Source organism: Lutra lutra, chromosome 9 (assembly GCF_902655055.1).
Source record: "Lutra lutra chromosome 9, mLutLut1.2, whole genome shotgun sequence".
NCBI lineage: Eukaryota > Metazoa > Chordata > Mammalia > Carnivora > Mustelidae > Lutra > Lutra lutra.
The window spans coordinates 52,027,948-52,040,660 of record NC_062286.1 but is presented as its reverse complement, the minus strand read 5'-3'; the positions used below and the strand labels follow the sequence as shown (position 1 = coordinate 52,040,660).

At 38.3% G+C, this 12,713-nt stretch overlaps 1 protein-coding gene and 1 long non-coding RNA gene across 3 annotated transcripts in view; one reads left to right on the top strand and one right to left on the bottom strand.

Moving 5' to 3' along the window:
- Positions 1–12,713, bottom strand: part of EXOC6B (exocyst complex component 6B) — a 715,681-nt gene that overhangs the window by 171,168 nt on the left and 531,800 nt on the right. The window lies entirely within an intron of this gene.
- The window catches only part of LOC125108332 (uncharacterized), a 52,329-nt gene continuing 42,728 nt past the window's right edge, over positions 3,113–12,713 (top strand). The window contains exon 1 of the long non-coding RNA XR_007129875.1: positions 3,113–3,250. This is a non-coding gene — a long non-coding RNA (uncharacterized LOC125108332). The remainder of the gene's footprint in view (positions 3,251–12,713) is intronic.

Here is a 12,713-nt window from a genome sequence, read left to right as displayed (position 1 = left end):
ATAAACCTAGAAAAGCAGAGAAGCTAATTTCTACTTCTTACTTAACATATAAGAAGACTCAGTAAACAGTCTAATGAAACTGGTTAGCTGAATCTAGTAAAGCAAAGTAAAAAATAATTCCATTCAAGTTCAAAAAGACAGCGATGATAGAAGTTCCTACCATGTCATGGAGCCCAGGGGACACTGGGTGCATTTACGGAAATAAAGTGCTGTTCTTTGTCTGAAGAAATAATACTTTAAATGATGGATAAGAATCCGTAGCTGCCGTCACTAAATTAAAGAGAGTGACTTTTGCCTTGTGTAGTTCTTTGCAGAGGAAGAAGGGTTGAGGAAAGTGCAGACCGTACCGAGTGGCAGAACAATGTCACGCCAATGGCAGTGGACTTTACCTTAATATTCCACAGAAAAATAAACAGCCAAAAGCACAGCAGAAGACAACCTAGGCCTCGAGTCTACAACTTATAATCCTAAAGCTGAAGAACGCACTTCTAACTACTGAGGACTCCTGCGGATGAGAAAATGAAGGCCCAAAAGGTTAAGTCAGTGACCTAGTTAGAATCTGATCCTTCTGGGTCTATCCTTCTATTATTTCAATATGCATCCCCCACCTGGAATGTCTAAAAGCAAATATTCCCTTTATATGCATATTAAATATTCCTCCCCACTTAGTGAGGAATAATAAAATCATAAAAATATGCGGATCGGTACAAAGCCGTAATTTTCCTCTAAAGTTCCTGAATGCTTCACAATTTTACAAAACAAGGGCCAACTGCATAATGTATATTTCAAAATTAGGGTGAAAAGAAGCTTCTCCCAATTAGCAATCAGCAGGGCTCCTGTGTATAATCTCTGGAAAGCTGAGGCTCTGCCATGAGAGAGGTGGGCTTCCTGAGAGATGAGAAAGACTCGTGCTCTGAAGTAGTAACTTTATATCCTTGGCATTTTTACTATGCTTTTAAGGACTTAATTTTATCCATGTGTTTGTTCAGCACTGATGATTCTGCTGCATGAACATATACACAAAGCTGTGGCTATCTGAAATTTTACAGAAGAAGTTGGAGAAGGATTCTGCAGGTCATTTAACATAACAGGGAAAATCAAATTTCTAGAAAAGAACTGTCCAAAAAGAAACACAAGCCCCATATGTAATTGTAGGATTTCTAGTAGACACATTAGAAACAGAAACAAAATAATTAATTTAAAATTAGTAATATATCTTGTTTGCTCCAATATATACATGTATTTCAATTTTAACACGAAACTAATATTTTAGGGGTGCCTGGGTGGCTGAGACAGTTAAGCGTCGGCCTTCGGCTCAGGTCATGATCTCAGGGTCCTGGGATCCGTTCCACATGGGGCTTTCTCCTCAGCAGGGAGTCTGCTTTTCCCTCTTGCTCTCCCTTTGTGTTCTCCCTCTCTCTCTCTCTCTCAAATAATGAAGTAAAATCTTAAAAAACAAAAAAACAAACCATGAAACTAATATTTTAAAAATTATTCATGTTTGGGGCACTTGGCTGCCTCAGTCGGTGGAGCATGTGACTTGTGATCTCAGAGCTGTGAGTTCAAGTCTCACGTTGGGCATGGTGATTCAGTATGTATTTTACATTTACAGCACATCTTCTTTTTTGACTAGCTACATTTCAACTGTTTAAATGGCCACTTAAGGCTGGTAGCTATAGCACTGGACAACACAGCTTTAGATGATGTCAACTGTAATGCATGTAAATTAAAATTAATTGTGCCAAGAGGCGCCTGGGTGGCTCAGTTGGTTAACTGTCCAACTTTTAGTTTCGGCTCAGGTCATGATCTCAGGGTGGTGAGATCCAGTCCTGTGTTGGGCTCGGGCTCAGTGGGGAGTGTGCTTGGGGTTCTCTCTCTCCCTCTGCCCATCCCCCAGCTCATGTTTTCTCTCTATCTCTCTCTCTCAAAGATAAAAAAAAAAATCTTTAAAAAAATTAATTCTGCCCAAGAATGACTTCAGATTTCGAAATGACAAAGAATGACCCTTCCTAAAATTCACAGGAGGATGAATTCTATTTTTCACATTGGCTGTGAAATTAGGATTGAAGCAAATGCCCATGATGCTATACAATGGGTTCTACTCAGCTCATATTAAAATATTATATATAATTATATATATTTAATTCCTATGCCCTCAGAGAGCTACATACTTTGTATAATACATTCTTCACCTTTCCTGTCAACACATTTTTCTATTACCTCTCTATTAATCCTGATACTTGTATTCTCATCTTTCTTCTCTTCAACCCATTTTTGCTTTCTTAAACATCTGCCCCCCCTTATCTGTGGGGGGATATGTACTAACTCACCCAGTGGATGAGTACCGAACCCCATATATACATACTATGTTTTTTCCTATACATACATACCTATGTTAATTTATAAAATAGGCACAGTAAGAGATCAACAATAGAACAATTATAATAATATAGTGTACTAAAAGTTATGTGAATGTGGTCTCTCTCTCAAAATATCTTATTGTACAATTCTCATCCTTCTTGTGATGACGTGAGAAGATAAAATGCTTGTGTGATGAGATAAAGGAGATGAGAGATATGGGCTTTGTGATGCAGTGTTAGTCTACTACTGACTTTCTGCTGATACCTTAGGAGGATCAACTGCTTCCAGATCACAGCTGATCTTGGGTAATGGAAACCGCAGGAAGGAAAACTATGGATAATTGGAAGCTCTGGTACCTAATTTACTTATTTTTTCAATTTACCCTGTTGAAAGTGATCTCAAATCATTTTTGGAAAAAGCAGGAGGGTGTCCATTTTTTCAAATGATGACAGTTGATGAGTATGGAAGTTTCTGGGCAAAGCTTACTGCCTCAGTTTCCCCAACCAGTGATGACAGTGACAATCCTGATCTATAACTGTAAAATATTTTTTTTTAAGATTTTATTTATTTATTTGACAGAGATCACAAGTAGGCAGAGAAGCAGGCAGAGAGAGATAGGAGGAAGCAGGCTCTCCGCCGAGCAGAGAGCCCGATGCGGGGCTCGATCCCAGGACCCCGGGATCATGACCTGAACCGAAGGCAGAGGCTTTAACCCACTGAGCCACCCAGGCGCCCCTATAACTGTAAAATATTTTATAATGTGCAACAGAAAATAAATGCTGATTCCTTAAAAGGAAAAGGATCAAGACTCACTATCAGAACTCCAAACATGGTGGACGAGTATCATACCACACTATGAAAAATGCTGAAAGTCAGAGAAATGACTAAGGTAGGTTCCACATGGGAAGTTTCCAAAGTTAAAAAAGCTAGATTATTTTTTCAATTATATTAATATAATTCTTTCCAAACAGAGTAGTTAGTATTTCTTTGATATTTATTTCATGGATGTTCCCACAATTTGCTAGGAAAACAAAGTCTCATAATGTAAGCTGATGTCCACAAAAGATAGATGTATCATTAGGTGAAATTCTAGTCCTTTCTAAAATCTGCTTATGTGACCTTGGGCCAATCATGTAAGGTTTTAGTACCGGATGTCTCTGCTGTAAAATGAAGGTAATAATATTTCGCTTACTTAAAGCTATAGGACTAAATCAAATATACTCTTGAGGTCTGTGATATGATAAAGAACATATCTGGTCTTTTCCCCCAGGAATCGAGTTTCAAATACCCTGGAAAGCTCCTGAACAACTGGAGTTGCTATTCACAATGAGCTTCTTTGGACCATACCTATGTTTATACTAACAAGGTTGCTCAAGTATGCCCTCAGTTTTAAAGACAAAGCTCAGCCCCAACCCCAGTCTCCAGCAAGAGTAAAGGGGTTAGAGATTGATTTCATTTATGTAGCCAATTACTTACTCAATCATGCCCATGTAATGCAAGCCCATATAAAAACTCTGGACACTGAAGCTCAGTAAATCTTCTTGATTAGTGAACACATTGATGTGCTGGAAGGGTGACATGCCCAAACTCTAATGAGGAAAGGCTGTGAAAATTCTGTGCTGTCTTCCTCCTCCCCAGGACCCTGATCTGTACATATCTTCCATTTGGGTGTTCCCAAGTTACAGCCTTTATAATGAACCTATAATCCGTAGTACAGAACTTTCAATATTTTCTGAGAGTTTTCTAGTGAATTATTGAAACCAAGGGAGCGTGGGGAACCCTGAGTCTGCAGTCACCTCGGAAGAAGTATGAGTGGCTTGGACATCTGAGACTTGTGGTTGATGTCTGAAGAGAGGCAGTCTTATGGGACCGACTCCTTAACTTGTGGAGTCTGTAATAACTCCAGGTTGTTAGTGCTAGAATTGGGTTGAAATGTAGGACACCCAACTGGTGTCAGAGAATTGCTGTTGGAACACAAAGTCCCATCCAGATCAAGTGCGATAGAACTTGATATGGGGTCCACTTTAACAACCAGGCTATAGCCACAAACATGCCCCAGCATAATTAACGTGAAAATTACTGGAATTGGATACAATAAAATAATAGGCTTTCCCCCTCTACATGGTCATTCCTTCATTGAATTAAAAATTTAAAGATATTAAATTAAAACAAGCCTTCATTATTAGACACCATTTCTCACATGGCCAAGTAAAAAGTTCTGTGTATCTTGCCCAGAGAAAGTTAACATTTTCTATATTTACTAGATTTGCTTCTTTGCTTCATGAAATTGACTATCTGCTGTGAAGTTTTCCCCCTACAATGGAAATCTAATGTAAAGTATTAAAACAATGATCTAACATCCATGCTAAATGTTTGCATTAGATTAGTATCAACATAAATACTATTCTGGTTACATAGGCTAATGGATTTACCTACAGAGGTCAAGACCTAAATGTGGGACCCTCAGGATCCATCTTACTTAGAGAACATAAACTGTGCCACTGAGAACTCAGTTTAGAGTGTGTTTTCCCTTTTCTCCTTGCCCCCTAAAACAAACAAAGAGATAAACAAAAACAAAAGAAGAGAATCTCTGTTTGCGCAACCTGAGCCCTTGGGCTGATCATTACTAGGTAAAGGTCAAGAAACCGACTTCCAACACAGCTCTGGAGCTCTAGAAGAAGGATTAAGGATTTTAACTCCTAGGTACTGCTGACAGGGAGATGAGTGTTTAAAGAGAATTTACATTAGCTGCAAGAAAAGAAAATGAAAATAATTGTTTCTTAAGGCACATAAGCAACTTCTTTCCATGATACACTGGCGCTTTTAAAGGACTATCTTAAGGGCTAGAAGGTATAGGAGATAAATGAACATTTCAAGTATTAAAAGCACTCTGGTCGTTCAAATGATCCTTGCTGAAAAGCTCTCTAAGATGCTTTTCTAGCCAAGAGTAGAGAACCTCACCCTTTTCCCTGGTTAATTGTCCAGGCAGGGGCTTAGGCTAAACCTTGTTTCCATCCGCTGACAGAAGAACAGTTGACAAAGAGATTCCAATGACTCGGAGGGAAAGGACAGGTCTCAAGCAGGCTGACTGCTGGGATTTGGTGGAAAACGGTTATTTGAATTTCTCCAGAAAGGTACCTCATTCAGAAGAAAGGGAAGAGGATGACAGAAAAATGAGGAAAATGACTAGGCAAATTTTACTGATGCCACAAAGAAAATAAAGGAAGAATTATTTTTCTTTTCTTCTCAGTTACATTATATAAAATGTTTGGTGCTATTTGCTATTAAACAGTCCCAAATCATTAGGCTGAACTATGGCAACATAAAGAAAAATAACCACTGAAATTCTCAGAGGCAATGAAATAACCTATTCTTTCTTCTCTTTCAAACTGAATTTCTGAAAGAGCTGTTTACAAGCATTGATTCAACTTCTTTATCTTCCACTCATTCCTGACCTCTCTGTAATCTGGTTTCTACTACCCTAACTTCCACCAAAAGTACGGTCTCTAGAATTTACTTTGGCTTCCTTCTTACTAAAGCAACACTTTTCCAGTCCTTATCTTACCTGACATTTGCATGACCATGCAGTATTACATAAAATTATTCACTGTTTTTTTTTTAAGATTTTATTTATTTATTTGACACAGAAAGAGAGAGAGAGAGACTCCGCAGGGGTGAGCGTACAAGCATGAGGAGTAGAAAAGAGAGAGGGAGAAGGCTCCCCGCTGAGCAGAGAGCCTAATGCAGGGCCCACTCCCTGGACCCTCATATCATGACCTGAGCCAAACACAGCTATGCAACCAACAGGCACCCAAAATTATTCACTGTTTATCTGAAATTCAATTTTCCCCCTGAAATTCACATTTCACTGGGTGTCCTGTTTTTTTATCTGATGACCCTACTAGTTCCTATATTTAGGCTGGTCCCTCTTCTATGCATTTTTCACAATTTTGCCACAGTGGTTTTCCTAAAGCAGAAAATGACCATGTTGCGTTCATGCAATAAAACATGACCAGCTCCCTATGTACCTAGAATGAAGTATATACTTCTCAATAAGTCTTCCATGAGCTAGCAGGGATTATATTTTCATCATTTCCTCTTGGCTATCCTACTTCATTTCATCCTATTTCAGGTCATAATGAACTAGTTTTAGTTCTCTAATACGCCACACTTTTTATTTCCTCCCAGAATTTATACCAACACCTGCCTTAGACAGAATATCCTTCCTAACCTACATCCTCCTTGAGAGGCTAACTCCTACCCATGTATTTCAATCAGATAGCCTAGTCCAAACTATTCATATTTAACAAATGAGTAAGAAGATTTTAAAAGAAATTAAGTGTATTATTCACAGCTACTTAGTGATCAAACAAAGAGAAAGACAGGTCTCAATTCAACAGTGACCTACCATACCAGTTTCTCCTCCCAGGAAAGGAGTGGGAAATAGAAGTAAAATATAGATCAACCACAATCACAGAACCTTATAGCCAAAACTTACAAAATTCTATACATCGAAACATAGGAAACTTAGCTTTTCTAAATGGAAGTGTTGGCAATGATATTTCCCTCATGTTTTCCAAATTCCAATCTTAGAAATATAAAAATTGGAAATGCTAAGGTGATCTTCTGGAGAAATTCAGGTCTCCTCAACTTCTCTCTCTCTCCTCTCTCTCATTCACACACACATATACATATACTGATAAAATAGAGGAAGAGAGAAAAAAAAGACAAATTTTTATAATTTGTAATGCTAAAAGTAGACTAGATGGTTTAACTCAAATCAGAATCTGTTAAATGCTGAAATGCCAGAGCAAGTAATGATTGAGAGACATGAATTTTTTTTCTTTTAAAATGTCTTACAAAACCTAAGACTTTCATCAATTTTTTGAGATGTATAAGGTATGTTCCACCTAAAGGTAGCAGATGGGTTAGAATGTTATGGGAACTTCTTGCAGACCTGGGTAGAAGTCTGTCAACAGTCAACAATTAAAATAATTTTTATTTTTATTTATTTTTTAATTAAAATAATTTTTAAATAAATGTGCTATTTAATATGGCTTCCTGATTTACACCCTATAAAATGGCCCAATTAAAATTAATAGTGTACTGGCCTCAGCCCCAAAGACATGAAGTGAGGGCCAAAGAAAATACGAAATGTACAAAATGCCCCAGTGTAAACACTTGGAGACAAGCGAGAGCAGTGAACACATCAGATATTCTTGGGAGACTCTGGCTTATTACAAAGCATTAAGATTTGGGCCTATATGAGTAAGAGGGATGTACAAATGGCTTGATGGAAGGAAGCAGCAATGCTAAAGAAATAAAATAACTTTCAGCTGAGGAGCTGTTTGGAGCTAGTTGATAGAGCAGAAAGACATGGCCATATGCTGCTCTGGGGCTAGTGGTGAGGTCTCAGGTTTGCAACGATTAAGATGAGCAATGATTTCTACTGGCTCATTTCTCCCTAAAAATGCTTTTGGGTGTTTTAAAGCAAATCATGGGGATTAATGAAACATTTTAAATAACTGTTTTTTTTAAGTTTCTAATGAAGAAACAATAAAAAGATTTTGTAGAATAATAAATTGCTATGATATACTCCTTCTACTGTAAGAAAACCTCTTTTTCTAAGTCTGGGACAAAGGTGAAGTGACAGGAAAGTAGCAATAACCACCATATAGTTTTAATTTTTTCCTTCCTTGAAATGGCATTTCTTAATTGTTCTGGTCCCTGAACTTTCTTTTTTTTTTTTTTTTTAAAGATTTTATTTATTATTTATTTGACAGAGATCACAAGTAGACAGAGAGGCAGGCAGAGAGAGAGAGAGAGAGAGAGAGGGGAAGCAGGCTCCCTGTCGAGCAGAGAGCCCGATGCGGGACTCGATCCCAGGACCCTGAGATCATGACCTGAGCCGAAGGCAGCGGCTTAACCCACTGAGCCACCCAGGCGCCCCGGTCCCTGAACTTTCAAAGTGTATAAGGTCTCAAAGTTGTGGAAAAATAAGAAATAAAATCGGAAACAGCTAAAATGGGAAATGTAGAAAAAGAGGGAAGGAGCACCAACTTTGGAGTATCACTTAAACAAAAAAAAACAAACAAATCTGGTATTCTTCTTTCCAAAACCAAGCAGCAGGAAAATAGCCTTTTGGGAACTACTAGTTGTTTAAGGTAAATCTCTTACCTCCCCCACCCCCCCCCCAAGCACCCATTGAAATAAAATCAGGAAGAAAAATCTAAACAATTTCAAAGAGGAATCAGTCATTGTCCTTATTTAGAGATTGGACAAGTACCACATTTTCCAAACAGATAGACAGAATTTAGGGTATTAGGAGAGTTTGTCACAGAAAGGGAAACTTGATTCAAAATTATGATCCTTCATATAGCAGGTCCTTTGTATTATGCCCCACAAACAATCCAAGGTAACATTCATTACTAGAAAAAGTACTTTGTCTGTGTTGGCCAATCTCTGGAAGCCAACGGCAGGCTTGACAATGATGTATAAGAAGGTTAGAGAAGCACGATCCATCTCCATTTGCTTGACAAGGATGGCATCTTGGGCCATGGTGAGGAAGAGCAGGTTGCCTGCCCTCACTGCTCAGGTTGGCAGCACCTACTATCAAATGACCAGGTGTCTGACAGTGGGCTCAGAGACACAATGACTTCCTTATCTTCTGGAATTCAAGGAACTTCAGCCCATGAGCCAAAGTAAGTGCTGAGTGGGCACTACTCACTGACCCATGTCTGAGAAGAGTCCTCTTAGAGGGTACAGGTCCATCATCCATAATCAAAGAGAAGTGACATTGCCATTTTAATGGCAGGGAAAACTTTTATTTGGGTTCTCCAAAGCAGAGAGACACATCATAATAGCTCAGCACATAGCATGACAAACCTTACAGTCATGGGAAGACTACAGCAAACAAAGCAAGGCTTTCGTACCACCTATTTTGGATAGAAGGAAGATGTTTGCACTTTGTGCTCTTCGGACATCATTTTAGATCTGAAAATGCAAGCTCGACCCTGCATTTAAAAAGAACTGGTAAGGATCTGGGAAGTGGGAGAGGGACGAAGCCCTACAATCAAATCGGTAAGTTTCAAAGAAGATTTTTCATAATTCGTTGATTGGGAGCTGTGTACCTAAGAGGCTATCGCCTCTGTTTTCATCCTACAAATTCCCACTGTACTTGAGTTTAAAATCTGACTTCTTCTATAGGATATCTACAGTGTTCCAGGTCTTGCAGAAAAAGCAAAGAATGCAGAGAATGAACTCCTGATTTCTGCATATATACATATACAATTGCCAACTTCATGATTCTCCCTTGCATCTGTAAGTTTCAGATCCTGAAACAAAATGAGAGTTAGAAACAGGAATAAAAAATGAAATGGAGAAAAGGGAAAAACAAATGATAAAATAGATAAACAAAATATGCTCTGTTAAGACTGGCTACCCAAATTCCTATAGACTTCCAGTAGAGAATGAAAGAAGAGATATAAAATATTTTTCTGATTCCATTAACCAGTCAATCAACCAAAAGACAAAACTCATTAGCCATGGAAGTTGCCTCATGGAACAAGTTATTGTCTCCATCATATTAAAAGTAATAATGACTAATTATCCTTAGATTTGCCCATGTGCAGAGCACTGCAAATTGTAAAAAACAAGTTTATTTTTCTGCACACGAACTCAAAGTCTATCATCAATCTTCTTATCTTATTGTTTCTCAGATGGAAGACAGCAGAAAGAGAAAACTTGTTTTAAAATTATAATTAGGAAGATGAAGTTGAAGATAGAAGCTAGGGGATCTGAAATTAATGACACTGAAACACACAAAATGTCCTTCAATACTCTACCCATAGGTCATTTGCATCTTCAAGCCAGACCCGATGAAAAGAGGCATCTGTTATTTTCATATAACCCAAAGAGATCAGATTTAAAATTTCACTCAGCTCAAATTTCTTCCTTTTGTCTCTCTTCGAACCTTAGATTCTTCAGATGGCTCCCTTTTAAGACTTGAAGACGTACCAAATGCTTAAGATATAATCTGAAAAGTGTCCTTTAGATAAAGTATAAAAAATATACTTTAATTGGAAAGGAAGTCAATTCTAAACTTTTCACAAGAATCCCTTAGGAAATGGTGCCATTTGCTACAATGATTTAACATTTCCAAGATTTTTTTTTAATTTCATAGAGATCCAACTTCTCTCCTTTAAATCTATTTCTATCAGTACTCATGTCCCAATAACTGAGTTCCCAAGACATGGGAACATTTAGCATCCTCTGAAATTCAGGACTGCTTAACCAACACGTTTCATCATGGCAACTCCAAGTTTGCCCACGACCACGCTGACTTCTCCACAGGCTACTGCACTGCTTCTGGTCTTAGCTATACAGCTTGACTTTCTTCCTAAGTCCATGTTATCCAAAAGGCAATAGTATGAAGCAGACTCTAAGACAATCCTGCCTTAAAGAATCATATAGAAAGTATCTTTGAGAAAAAAATTATTGATGTATTCCAACGCTCATCGAATGTATAAGAACCCCTGAGAAGCCATCACTCAAAGCCTGTTCTCTGCTTCTGCGTACTCTGAGTCTAAGTCCCTGGGGAACATGTCATTGTATATAACTACAATGAAAACTAATAAACACTTGATACTTACTGATACTGACAAGTATTTATGTATGTAGGATCTATAAAGCATTTCACATGCATTATCTTATTTAATCCTTATGACAACTCTCTACTGACATAAAAATATCCACAGGATCTCTCCTCCCACACTAAATAATGCTCTCTTTAAACTAGACAGAAATTTAGAAATCATCTATCCCAACATTCTCACTTTGTAAATAAGGAGCCACAGGCCCAAACAGGCTTAAAGAGTTCCCAAGACCATACAGCTGGTCGGTGGCAACAATGAGGTTGTAGAATACAAGTTATAAATAATAAAATGATAAAATACAAATTAAATAAAATATATAAATTATAAAATACAAGTTTCCTGACTTTCAGCCTACTTACCCTTTCTATCGATAATGACAGTGACAGTGACAAGGAGGATGGTGGCTAACAGTTATTGAAAATTTCCTATGAGTGATTACTTAATCATCACAACAAGTCTATGAGTTACACCAACCATAACTTCATTCTACAAAAAGAAACTGAGGTGTAATGGAGGAGTTAAGTATGCCCAAACTGCTAAATAAAGATATAGGTTTCAAAGGCCAATCCGTCTATCACCTACAATTTTAATTACTATGCATTACCTGGCTTATATATTGTGAATTAACTGTCGGTGGCAAAGATGGCTTTATATTCCACAGAGGCTGGTGGAAGGATATGTGTATACTGAAGTTGCCGATCATTGCCCTGAGAGGTGCACATCCTCCTAAAGGGTATTCCTTAGGATTCCAACTATATCGCAGGTTGTCTTGCTATGCATATCACAGGATATCCATCCAAGCTACTTCCTACTTGGACTCCCTCCCATTCTCAGAGCTGACAGAAGAGATCCAGAAATGGAGGCAGTTGCTAATCAAATCATTCTTACTCACTCAATAAGTATTTATTAAGCAAGCACCATATGTCAGGTGCTGTGCTAAGTGCTAAGGAGACAGGAACAATCAGGGCAGGCATGATCCCTAACCTAACCGATTTACTGTTTATGTTTTTCTCGGAGTCCATGAAATGCATATATTTAAAATAAGCTTTCCTTTATTCTTAAACTGGTTTGAGGAGATTTCTGTTCCTTGAAAATAAACATAGTCTAATTAAGACAGATTGTTAGGGATTGAGCTGGCAAACAAAAAGACTTTGGAGAAAAAGTAGAATGTTTGAAACTGGTTAGCAGGTGATGGCAGGGAAAAGGGCATTAAGACCTCCCATCATTTCCCAGGAAGTCAACAGTCTGAGGAATGTGGCAGCCACGCTCATAATTAAGGTATTATCTTAAGTCACTGGGGAACTAAGTTTCCACTGAGGGTGACATTTTGGAGGACTAGACTGTGCTGCCACTGATCAGTGGAAAGAAACTGAAGAACACGAGTTCCGTGAAAGCTTTGAATGACATCGGGCCAACATGAAAATGGGGCAAACTCTGGTCCTTGCTAGAAGGTGGACCTCAACAATCCAAGCAAACAAAGGACAGTTGTGAGGCTCTATTGCAAGAATTCCCCTCTCTGCAGCTGGAGAGCTGAGTGGATTGAAAAAGCAGCCGAGACATTGATCTTTTAAGTTACGAACTAATATACAAGCTGTCTTCATAATCTCACCATATTTCCTTGGTAAATGCAAGAGTACTGCAAGGAATCATGGAACCTTGCTCCCTCGGCTTTCTCCCGAATGGTCTCCACCATGTCCT